General features: G+C 41.9%; 1 long non-coding RNA gene across 1 annotated transcript in view; it reads left to right on the top strand.

The window, feature by feature from the left end:
• The window catches only part of LOC127908903 (uncharacterized), a 215,655-nt gene extending 214,680 nt beyond the window's left edge, over positions 1-975 (top strand). The window contains exon 3 of the long non-coding RNA XR_008068981.1: positions 840-975. This is a non-coding gene — a long non-coding RNA (uncharacterized LOC127908903). The remainder of the gene's footprint in view (positions 1-839) is intronic.
• Positions 976-9,802: the final 8,827 nt, after the last annotated feature.

The following is a 9,802-nucleotide window of genomic DNA, read 5'->3' as shown; positions in this document are numbered from 1 at the left end:
AAATTGGCTTCAGCAGCCAGCCCGGCAGACAGGAGCTGGCAGGTGTGATTGGCGTATGGTGAAGTTGTGATTGATGGACTCTAGTAAAAGCCACACCTGCAGGAGCTAGGCGTCTTGCATGAGTCCCAAATGGAACCCTATCCTATGGAACCCAAGGCCCATAGGGTCCTGTTCAAACGTAGTGCACTGTATAGGGACTAGGGTTCCATTTGGGAAGCATCCCTTGTTAATACTCATGGGACCAATAAAGAGTTCAGCACGCTTTAACAAGATTGACACAAATGCTATGAGACCTACTCTATACAGTTCAGATCCCGTTTTCTTACGTTACAAACCGTATTCTCATAAAATAGACACACTGTTATCCCATAATAACAAAGCTAACAAAAGTATTCAGATCCTTCCTGTTTGGCCCTGTTTGGCCCTGTCCGGGGGTGACCCCTTCTGTCTCAGCCTCCAGTATTTATGCTGCAGTAGTTTATGTGTCGGGGGGCTGGGGTCAGTTTGTTATATCTGGAGTACTTCTCCTGTCCTATTCGGTGTCCTGTGTGAATTTAAGTGTGCTCTCTCTAATTCTCTCTTTCTCTCTTTCTTTCTCTCTCTCGGAGGACCTGAGCCCGAGGACCATGCCCCAGGACTACCTGACATGATGACTCCCTTGCTGTCCCCAGTCCACCTGGCCGTGCTGCTGCTCCAGTTTCAACTGTTCTGCCTTATTATTATTTGACCATGCTGGTCATCTATGAACATTTGAACATCTTGGCCATGTTCTGTTATAATCTCCACCCGGAACAGCCAGAAGAGGACTGGCCACCCCTCATAGCCTGGTTCCTCTCTAGGTTGATAATCTCCACCCGGCACAGCCAGAAGAGGACTGGCCACCCCACATAGCCTGGTTCCTCTCTAGGTTTATAATCTCCACCCGGCACAGCCAGAAGAGGACTAGCCACCCCACATAGCCTGGTTCCTCTCATGGTTTCTTCCTAGGTTTTGGCCTTTCTAGGGGTTTTCCTAGCCACTGTGCTTCTACACCTGCATTGCTTGCTGTTTGGGGTTTTAGGCTGGGTTTCTGTACAGCACTTTGAATATCCTTTGATTTACGAAGGAGCTATATAAATATATTTGATTTGATTTGATTTGATTTGAGACTTTAACATTGATCTCAGTTGAGCTCGGGTGCATCCTGTTTCCATTTGATCATTGTTGAGATGTTTCTAACTTGATTGGAGTCACCTGTGGTAAGGACCTTGGTCAGAGAGGGGTGACCGGCAATGGTCACTCAGACAGAGCTCCAGAGTCCCTCTGTGGAGATGGGAGAACCTTCCAGAGGACAACAATCTCTGCAGCACTCCCACCAATCAGGCCTTAATGTTAGAGTGGCCAGACAAGCCACTCCTCAGTAAAAGACATAACATGACAGCCCACTTGGAATTTGCTAAAGGCACCTAAAGGTCTCCGACCATGAGAAACAAAGATTCTCTGGTCTGATGAAACCAAAATTGAACTCTTTGGCCTGAATGCCAAGTGTCACATTTGGAGAAAACCTGGGACCATCCCTACGGTGAAGCATGGTGGGCGCAGCATCATAGGATGTTTTTCAGCGACAGGGGACTAGGAGACCAGTCAGGATCGAAAGGGAAAGATGAATGGAACAAAAGTAAGAGATGATGATGAAAGGCCTCCAGGCTCTCAGAACCTCAGACTGGGGGTGAATCTTAATCTTCTAACAGGACAACTTGACCTTAAGCCGAGACAATGCAGAGGTGACTTGGGACAGAAATATCTAAATGTCCTTGAGTGGCCCAGCCAGAGCGGACTTGGAACCCCAGTGAAAAAATCTCTGGAAGGAACACAGAATAGCTGTGCAGCGGCACTAACCATCAACCTGGCCAGGCTTGAGAGGATTGCAGGAAGAATGGGTGAAACTCCCCAAATACAGGTGTGTGCCAACTTGTAGCGTCATGCCAGGAAGACTAAAGGCTGTAATTGCTGCCAAGGACTTCAAACAAAGTACTAATTAAAGGTCTGAATTCTTATGTAAATGTGATATTTCAGTTTTTATTTATTTAATAAATCTGCAAAAATGTATAAAAACCTGTTTTGCTTTGTCATTATAGGGTATTGTGTGTAGATTGATGAGGAAAAACAATCTATTTTAGATTAAGGCTGAAACTGTGAAAATGTGGAAAAAGTCAAGGGGACATTCCTGCTTAAGGTGATATAGCGTTTGGACAGTCCTATAGTGTTTTTATATCCCATTAGGAAATTCTGCTAGTCTCCCCTATTACTTTATAGGGGAATTCTCACAGTCTCTATAGTGGTTTAAAGTGGGGATTCTGCCAGTCTCTATAGTAGTTTTTATGGGGAATTCTGCCAGTCTCTATAGTGGTTTAAAGTGGGATTCTGCCAGTCTCTATAGTGGTTTATAGGGGGAAATCTGCCAGTCTCTATAGTGGTTTATAAAATCTGCCAGTCTCTATAGTGGTTTTATAGGGGAATTCCCACAGTCTCTATAATGGTTTAAAGTGGGATTCTGCCAGTCTCTATAGTGGTTTATAGGGGAATTCTGCCAGTCTCTATAGTAGTTTATAGGGAAATCTGCCAGTCTCTATAGTGGTTATAGGGGAATTCTGCCCAGTCTCTATAGTGGTTTAAAGTGGGATTCTGCCAGTCTCTATAGTGGTTTATAGGGAATTCTGCCAGTCTCTATAGTGGTTTAAAGTGGGGATTCTGCCAGTCTCTATAGTGGTTTATAGGGGGATTCTGCCAGTTTCTATAGTGGTTTTAGTGGGGATTCTGCCAGTATCTATAGTGGTTTATAGGAGAATTCTGCCAGTCTCTATAGTGGTTTATAGAGAATTCTGCCAGTCTCTATAGTGGTTTAAAGGAGAATTCTGCCAGTCTCTATAGTGGTTTAAAGGAGAATTCTGCCAGTCTCTATAGTGGTTTATAGGAGAATTCTGCCAGTCTCTATAGTGGTTTAAAGTGGGGATTCTGCCAGTTTCTACAATGTTTTGTAGGGGAATTCTTCCAGTATCCATATTGTTTTATAGGGGAATTCTACCAGTGTCCACTGTGTTTTATAAGGGAATTCTGCCAGTGTCCATTGTCTTTATAAGGGAATTCTGCCAGTTTCTATCATTTTTCATTGGAGAATATTGCCCATCTCTAAGGTTATATATATGATAAAAAATAGAAATAGTGACACGATGAATAAATAACAATAATGTGTATTAATAGTATTAAAACATTTTATTTCTATGACAGACTGACCAGGTAACCCGTGAAAGCTATGGTCCTTTATTGATGTCATTTTGTTAAATCCACTTCATTCGGTGTCGATGAAGAGGAGGAGACAGGTTTAAGAAGGATTTTCAACCTGAGACCATTGAGACATGTATTGGGTATGTGTGATATTCAGAGGGTGAACGGGCAAGACAACATTTTGAAGTACAATTGAACTGGGGTATGGTAGTAGGCACCAGACGCACCGGTTTGAGTGTGTCCAAGAACTGCAACGCTTGTTGGGTTTTTCATGTTCATAGATTTCCTGTTTCCTGTTTCCTGTGTATCAAGAACGGTCCACTCACCCAAAGGACATCCAGACAACTTGACACAACTCTGGGAAGCATTGGAGTCAACATGGGCCAGCATCCCTGTGGAACCTTTACGTCACTTCCCCTGAGAGTCCATGCCCCCCAGACAAATTGAGACTGTTTTCAGGGTAAAAGGGGCTACACTCAATATTAGGAAGATGTTCCTAATGTTTTGTACACTCAGTGTAAAGGTAAGCAATACCGAGTCAATGTACAGGTACAAGGTAATTTAGGTACCTGTGTACAAATACAGTAGGTAGGTTTAAATTGACTAGTCAACAGGATAGGTAATAGACAGGAGCAAGCGTACGTGTTGAGTATAAAAGTTTTGTGTTCGTGTGTGTATGTGTGTGTTTGTGGGCGTATGTATTTGTGTGTGTGTGTGCTGGAGTGTCAGTGTAAGTATGTGTGTGTGTGTGGGACAGTGGAATAAAATAGTCCGCGAAGCCATTTTATTTTATGTAGCTATTTAGCAGTCTTGTTTAGCTGTCTTAGGGGGGTAAAGCTGTTCAGGGTAATGTTGGTTCCAGACTCGGTTCACTGGTTCTGCTTTCAGTGCGATAGCAGAGAGAAAAGTGCATGTCTTATTTGGCTGGAGTATTTGACAAGTGTTTTTGCTTTGACGCGAGGTATTTAATCTGTCTGGTAAGGTCACGTCACTGGGTAGCTCGCGGCTGGGTTTCCTTTTGTCATCCATGACAGTTTGCACATCTGTCGAGAGTCAGAGCCGACGAAGTTGGATTCGATCTTAGTCCTGTATTAAAGCCTACTTGACGGTCGTAGCAGGATGTCTTATAAGCAACCAGATTAGTGTCCTGCTTCTCTCACTGTAGGGACGATAATAAATCCCGAAGCACTTATTCATGAAGCAGAGCGACTTATGTGGTAAACTCCTTGATGTTATCAGATGAATCCTGGAATATATTTTCCAGTCTGTGCTAGCGAAACAGTTCTGTAGCTTAGCATCCACTTCATCTGACCACTTCCCTCCTGAGTGCGTCACTGGTACTTCCTGTTTGAGTGTTTGCCTGTTAAGCAGGAAGTAGGAGGATAGAGTTATGATCTGATTTGCCAAAGGGAGGGCGATGGAGAGCCTTGTTTCTGTGTGTGGAGTAAAGGCGATCTTGGGTTGTGTCTCCTCTAGTTGTACAGGGGACATGCTGGTAGAAATTAGGTAAAATGGGCTTCCGTTTCCCACCTGGCCAACATCCAGTGAGATTGCAGAGTGCCAAAATCAAATACAGAAATACTCATAATAATTCAGAAAAGATACAACTATTTTTCATAGGTTTAAAGATGAACTTCTTGTGAATCCAACTACGGTGTCAGATTTCAAAAATGCTTTATGGCGAAAGCCTTACGATTATTTGAGAACATTGCCCAGCAGACAAATCATTACAAACAGTAACCAGTCAAGTAGAAGAGTTACACAAGTCAGAAATAGAGATAAAATTAACCACTTACCTTTGATGATCTTCATATGATTGCACTCAGAAGACGTGTTCAATACATTTTCAATACATTTTCCTTTTGTTCGATAAAGTCTCTTTATATCCAAAAACCTCTGTTTTCTTCAGTAATCCACAGGCTCAAACGCAGTCACAACAGGCAGTCAAAAAATCCAAATAGTATCGGTAAAGTTCGTAGAAACATTTCAAACAATGTTCATAATCAATCCTCAGGTTGTTTTAGCCTAAATGATCTATAATATTTCAACCGGACAATAACGTTGTCAATTTAAAAGGTAAAAAAGAAAGGCACTCTCTGGTCATGCGCATGAAAAAGCTCTGTGACACGGCAGGGTCCACTCATTCAGACTGGTCTTACTCCCTTATTTATAAGAATACAAGCCTGAAACAATTTCTAAAGACTGTTGACATCTAGTGGAAGGCATTTGAATTGCAAATTGAGTCCTAAGTCAATGGATACTGTAATGGCATTGAATAGAAAACTACAACAACAAAAAATACTACTTCCTGAATGGATTTTTCTCAGGTTTTCAGTTCTGTTATACTCACAAAACAGGTTTGGAAACTTTAGAGTGTTTTCTATCCAAATCTACCAATTATATGCATATCCTATCTTCTGGGCCTGAGTAGAAGGCAGTTTAATTTGGGCACGCTTTTCATCCAAAATTCCAAATGCTGCCCCCTACCCTAGAACAAATTCTTATTTTCAATGACAGCCTAGGAATAGCGGGTTAACTGCCTTGTTCAGGGGCAGAACGACAGTCAGCTTGGGGATTTTATCTTGCAACCTTTCAGTTACAAGTCCTACGCTCTAACCACTAGACCGGAAGTTTATGGCAGGACCCTTTGGCTATTGATCTCAGCACCTCGAATAAGCACATTATTTCACATTATTTCACCCCGGAGCCGGACTAGAGCTGTTGCTGTTGTATACATTGTACAAGCTGGCTAAGGCCTGGTCCGGAGACAGCAGAACGTTCAGATCTGCCGACTTGTTGAAGTACAAATTGTCATCCAAATCATGGTTAGAGATCGTGCTTCTGATGTCCAGAAGCTGTTTTCAGTCATATGAAAATGTTGGAGACGTTCTGAATAAAAAAAAGATAAGATAAGCTTTCAAAAAATGTTGGGCTGGTTCGGAGCCGTAAGACAGCTGCTGTAGTGCCATTCTTAACATAGTATGAGTGAAATTATATGGATGTTGCTGTAGTATCTCATCTCTCTTTGTCTTTCTCTATCTCTCCTTTGGAGACAAATTATATGGATGTTTGTATAGAATCCCGTCTCTCTTTGTCTCTCTCTGTTGCTCTCTCTGAGAAACGATATGGACGTTTATATAGATTCTCATCTCTCTCTCTCTCTCTCTGAGACATATTACATAAAGGTTTGTATAGTATCTTGGGGTTTGTTCAATTCTCCTATTCCCTGGTATTTATGAATTCAATGTACATTGATGCAAAGTTAATACTCTCCTGATAAAATGAGCAATGTTATTCATATATTATAATCTTTCGAATGTTAATATGAAAAGAATATCCCACCTGACTCGAGACCTTTTCTCTGTCTCCTTGAGAGTGCTTAGCAGTCTTAGAGCTGGGACCAAACCACCATAGATAGTGTGACTCTGGAGAGGTTCTGAAATGTCATCTTTAATGCGCAGAAAGACATGCGGAGGAGCTAGGGCTTGTGGTTAGAGCTCGGGGATAAAGGAACAGTCACTACCCGAAGACAAATAAGAATGATAAAAGCTGCACGAGGTCACCGTGATCAGGTATAAGATAAACAACGAAATCTAGTACGGCATAGATCACAAAAATAGTTTAAAAACTATACCTGGAGTTCAACCTTATTCCATCAGTAGTTTAGAACTAGAGAGATTGACTCAGTATTGGTCTACACCCTATTTCTTGTACAGCTCCGTCCGATAGCATTCATACAGCGTGACATATTCCACGTTTTGCTTTTGTTACAGCCTGAATTCAACCCAGTTAAATACATGTTTTCCCTCACCCATCTATACATAGTAATGACAAGGTTAATATGTGTTTTTAGAATATTTGCAAATGTATTATAAATTAAATACAGAAATGCTATTATCAATTTACATTCCTGAGTCAATGCTTTGTAGAAGCAGCTATGAGTGGTGATTACAGCTTTGATGGAAGTCTTCAGTATGTCTGTAAAAAAAAGAGCTGGAAGTCGTCTTCAGTATGTCTGGATCAGCTTTGAGTCGTCTTCAGTATGTCTGTAAAGGCTTTGAGTCGTCTTCCCAATATGCCTGTAAAGGCTTTGAGTCGTCTTCAGTATGGTCTGTTATAGCTTTGAGTCGTCTTCAGTATGTCTGGATCAGCTTTGAGTCGTCTTCAGTATGTCTGTAAGGCTTTGAGTCGTCTTCAATATGTCTGTAACAGCTTTGAGTCGTCTTCAGTATGTCTGTAAAGGCTTTGAGTCATCTTCAGTATGTCTGTAAAGGCTTTGAGTCATCTTCAGTATGTCTGTAAAAGGCTTTGAGTCAGTCTTCAGTATGTCTGTAAAGGCTTTGAGTCGTCTTTCAGTATGTCTGTAACAGCTTTGAGTCGTCTTCAGTATGTCTGTCAAAGGCTTTTGAGTCATCTTCAGTATGTCTGTAAAGGCTTTGAGTCATCTCTCAGTATGTCTGGATCAGCTTTGAGTCGTCTTCAGTATGTCTGTAAAGGCTTTGAGTCGTCTTCAGTTTGTCTGGATCAGCTTTGAGTCGTCTTCAGTGTGTCTGGATCAGCTTTGAGTCGTCTTCAGTATGTCTTTAAATGCTTTGAGTCGTCTTCAGTATGTCTGATCGGCTTTGAGTCATCTTCAGTATGTCTGGATCAGCTTTGAGTTGTCTTCAGTATGTCTGTAAAGGCTTTGAGTCATCTTCAGTATGTCTGATCAGCTTTGAGTCATCTTCAGTATGTCTGCAAAGGCTTTGAGTCGTCTTCAGTATGTCTGGATCAGCTTTGAGTCGTCTTCAGTATGTCTGCAAGGCTTTGAGTCATCTTCAGTATGTCTGTATCAGCTTTGAGTCGTCTTCAGTATGTCTGTATCAGCTTTGAGTCGTCTTCAGTATGTCTGTAAAGGCTTTGAGTCGTCTTCAGTATGTCTGGATCAGCTTTGAGTCGTCTTCAGTATGTCTGGATCAGCTTTGAGTCGTCTTCAGTATGTCTGGATCAGTCTTTGAGTCATCTTCAGTATGTCTGGATCAGCTTTGAGTTGTCTTCAGTATGTCTGTAAAGGCTTTGAGTCGTCTTCAGTATGTCTGTAAAGGCTTTGAGTCGTCTTCAGTATGTCTGGATCAGCTTTGAGTCGCCTTCAGTATGTCTGGATCACCAGTCTTTGAGTCGTCTTCAGTATGTCTGGGATCAGCTTTGAGTCTCTTCAGTATGTCTGTAAAGGCTTTGAGTCTCTTCAAATATGTCTGTAACAGCTTTGAGTCGTCTTCAGTATGTCTGTAAAGGCTTTGAGTCATCTTCAGTATGTCTGGATCAGCTTTGAGTCGTCTTCAGTATGTCTGTAAAGGCTTTGAGTCGTCTTCAGTTTTGTCTGGATCAGCTTTGAGTCGTCTTCAGTGTGTCTGGATCAGCTTTGAGTCATCTTCAGTATGTCTTTAAAGGCTTTGAGTCGTCTTCAGTATATCTGGATCAGCTTTGAGTCGTTTTCAGTATGTCTGTAAAGGCTTTGAGTCGTCTTCAGTATGTCTGGATCAGCTTTGAGTCGTCTTCAGTATGTCTGGATCAGCTTTGAGTCGTCTTCAGTATGTCTGTAAAGGCTTTGAGTCGTCTTCAGTATGTCTGGATCAGCTTTGAGTCGTCTTCCAGTATGTCTGTAAAAAGGCTTTGAGTCGTCTTCAGTATGTCTGGATCAGCTTTGAGTCGTCTTCAGTATGTCTGTATCAGCTTTGAGTCGTCTTCAGTATGTCTGTAAAGGCTTTGAGTCGTCTTCAGTATGTCTGGATCAGCTTTGAGTCGTCTTCAGTATGTCTGGATCAGCTTTGAGTTGTCTTCAGTATGTCTGTAAAGGCTTTGAGTCATCTTCAGTATGTCTGGATCAGCTTTGAGTCGTCTTCAGTATGTCTGTAAAGGCTTTGAGTCGTCTTCAGTATGTCTGCAAAGGCTTTGAGTCATCTTCAGTATGTCTGGACCAGCTTTGAGTCGTCTTCAGTATGTCTGGATCTTTGAGTTGTCTTCAGTATGTCTGTAAAGGCTTTGAGTCATCTTCAGTATGTCTGTAAAGGCTTTGAGTCGTCTTCAGTATGTCTGTAAAGGCTTTGAGTCGTCGTCAGTATGTGTAAAGGCTTTGAGTCGTCTTCAGTATGTCTGTAAAAAGGCTTTGAGTCGTCTTCAGTATGTCTGTAAAGGCTTTGAGTCGTCTTCAGTATGTCTGTAAAGGCTTTAAGTCGTCTTCAGTATGTCTGTAAAGGTTTTGAGTGCGTCCTCAGTATGTCTGTAAAGGTTTTTGAGTCGTATTCAGTATGTCTGTAAAGGCTTTGAGTCGTCTTCAGTATGTCTGTAAAGGGTTTGAGTCGTCTTCAGTATGTCTGTAAAGGCTTTGAGTCGTCTTCAGTATGTCTGGATCAGCTTTGAGTCGTCTTCAGTATGTCTGTAAAGGCTTTGAGTCGTCTTCAGTATGTCTGGATCAGCTTTGAGTCGTCTTCAGTATGTCTGTATCAGCTTTTGAGTCGGCTTCAGTATGTCTGTAAAGGCTTTGAGTCGTCTTCAGTAT

This window comes from Oncorhynchus keta, chromosome 18 (genome assembly GCF_023373465.1).
Source record: "Oncorhynchus keta strain PuntledgeMale-10-30-2019 chromosome 18, Oket_V2, whole genome shotgun sequence".
In the NCBI taxonomy this organism is placed as follows: Eukaryota; Metazoa; Chordata; class Actinopteri; order Salmoniformes; family Salmonidae; genus Oncorhynchus; species Oncorhynchus keta.
The sequence above is the reverse complement of the archived record's forward strand: the minus strand, read 5'-3'. Positions and strand labels throughout refer to the sequence as shown.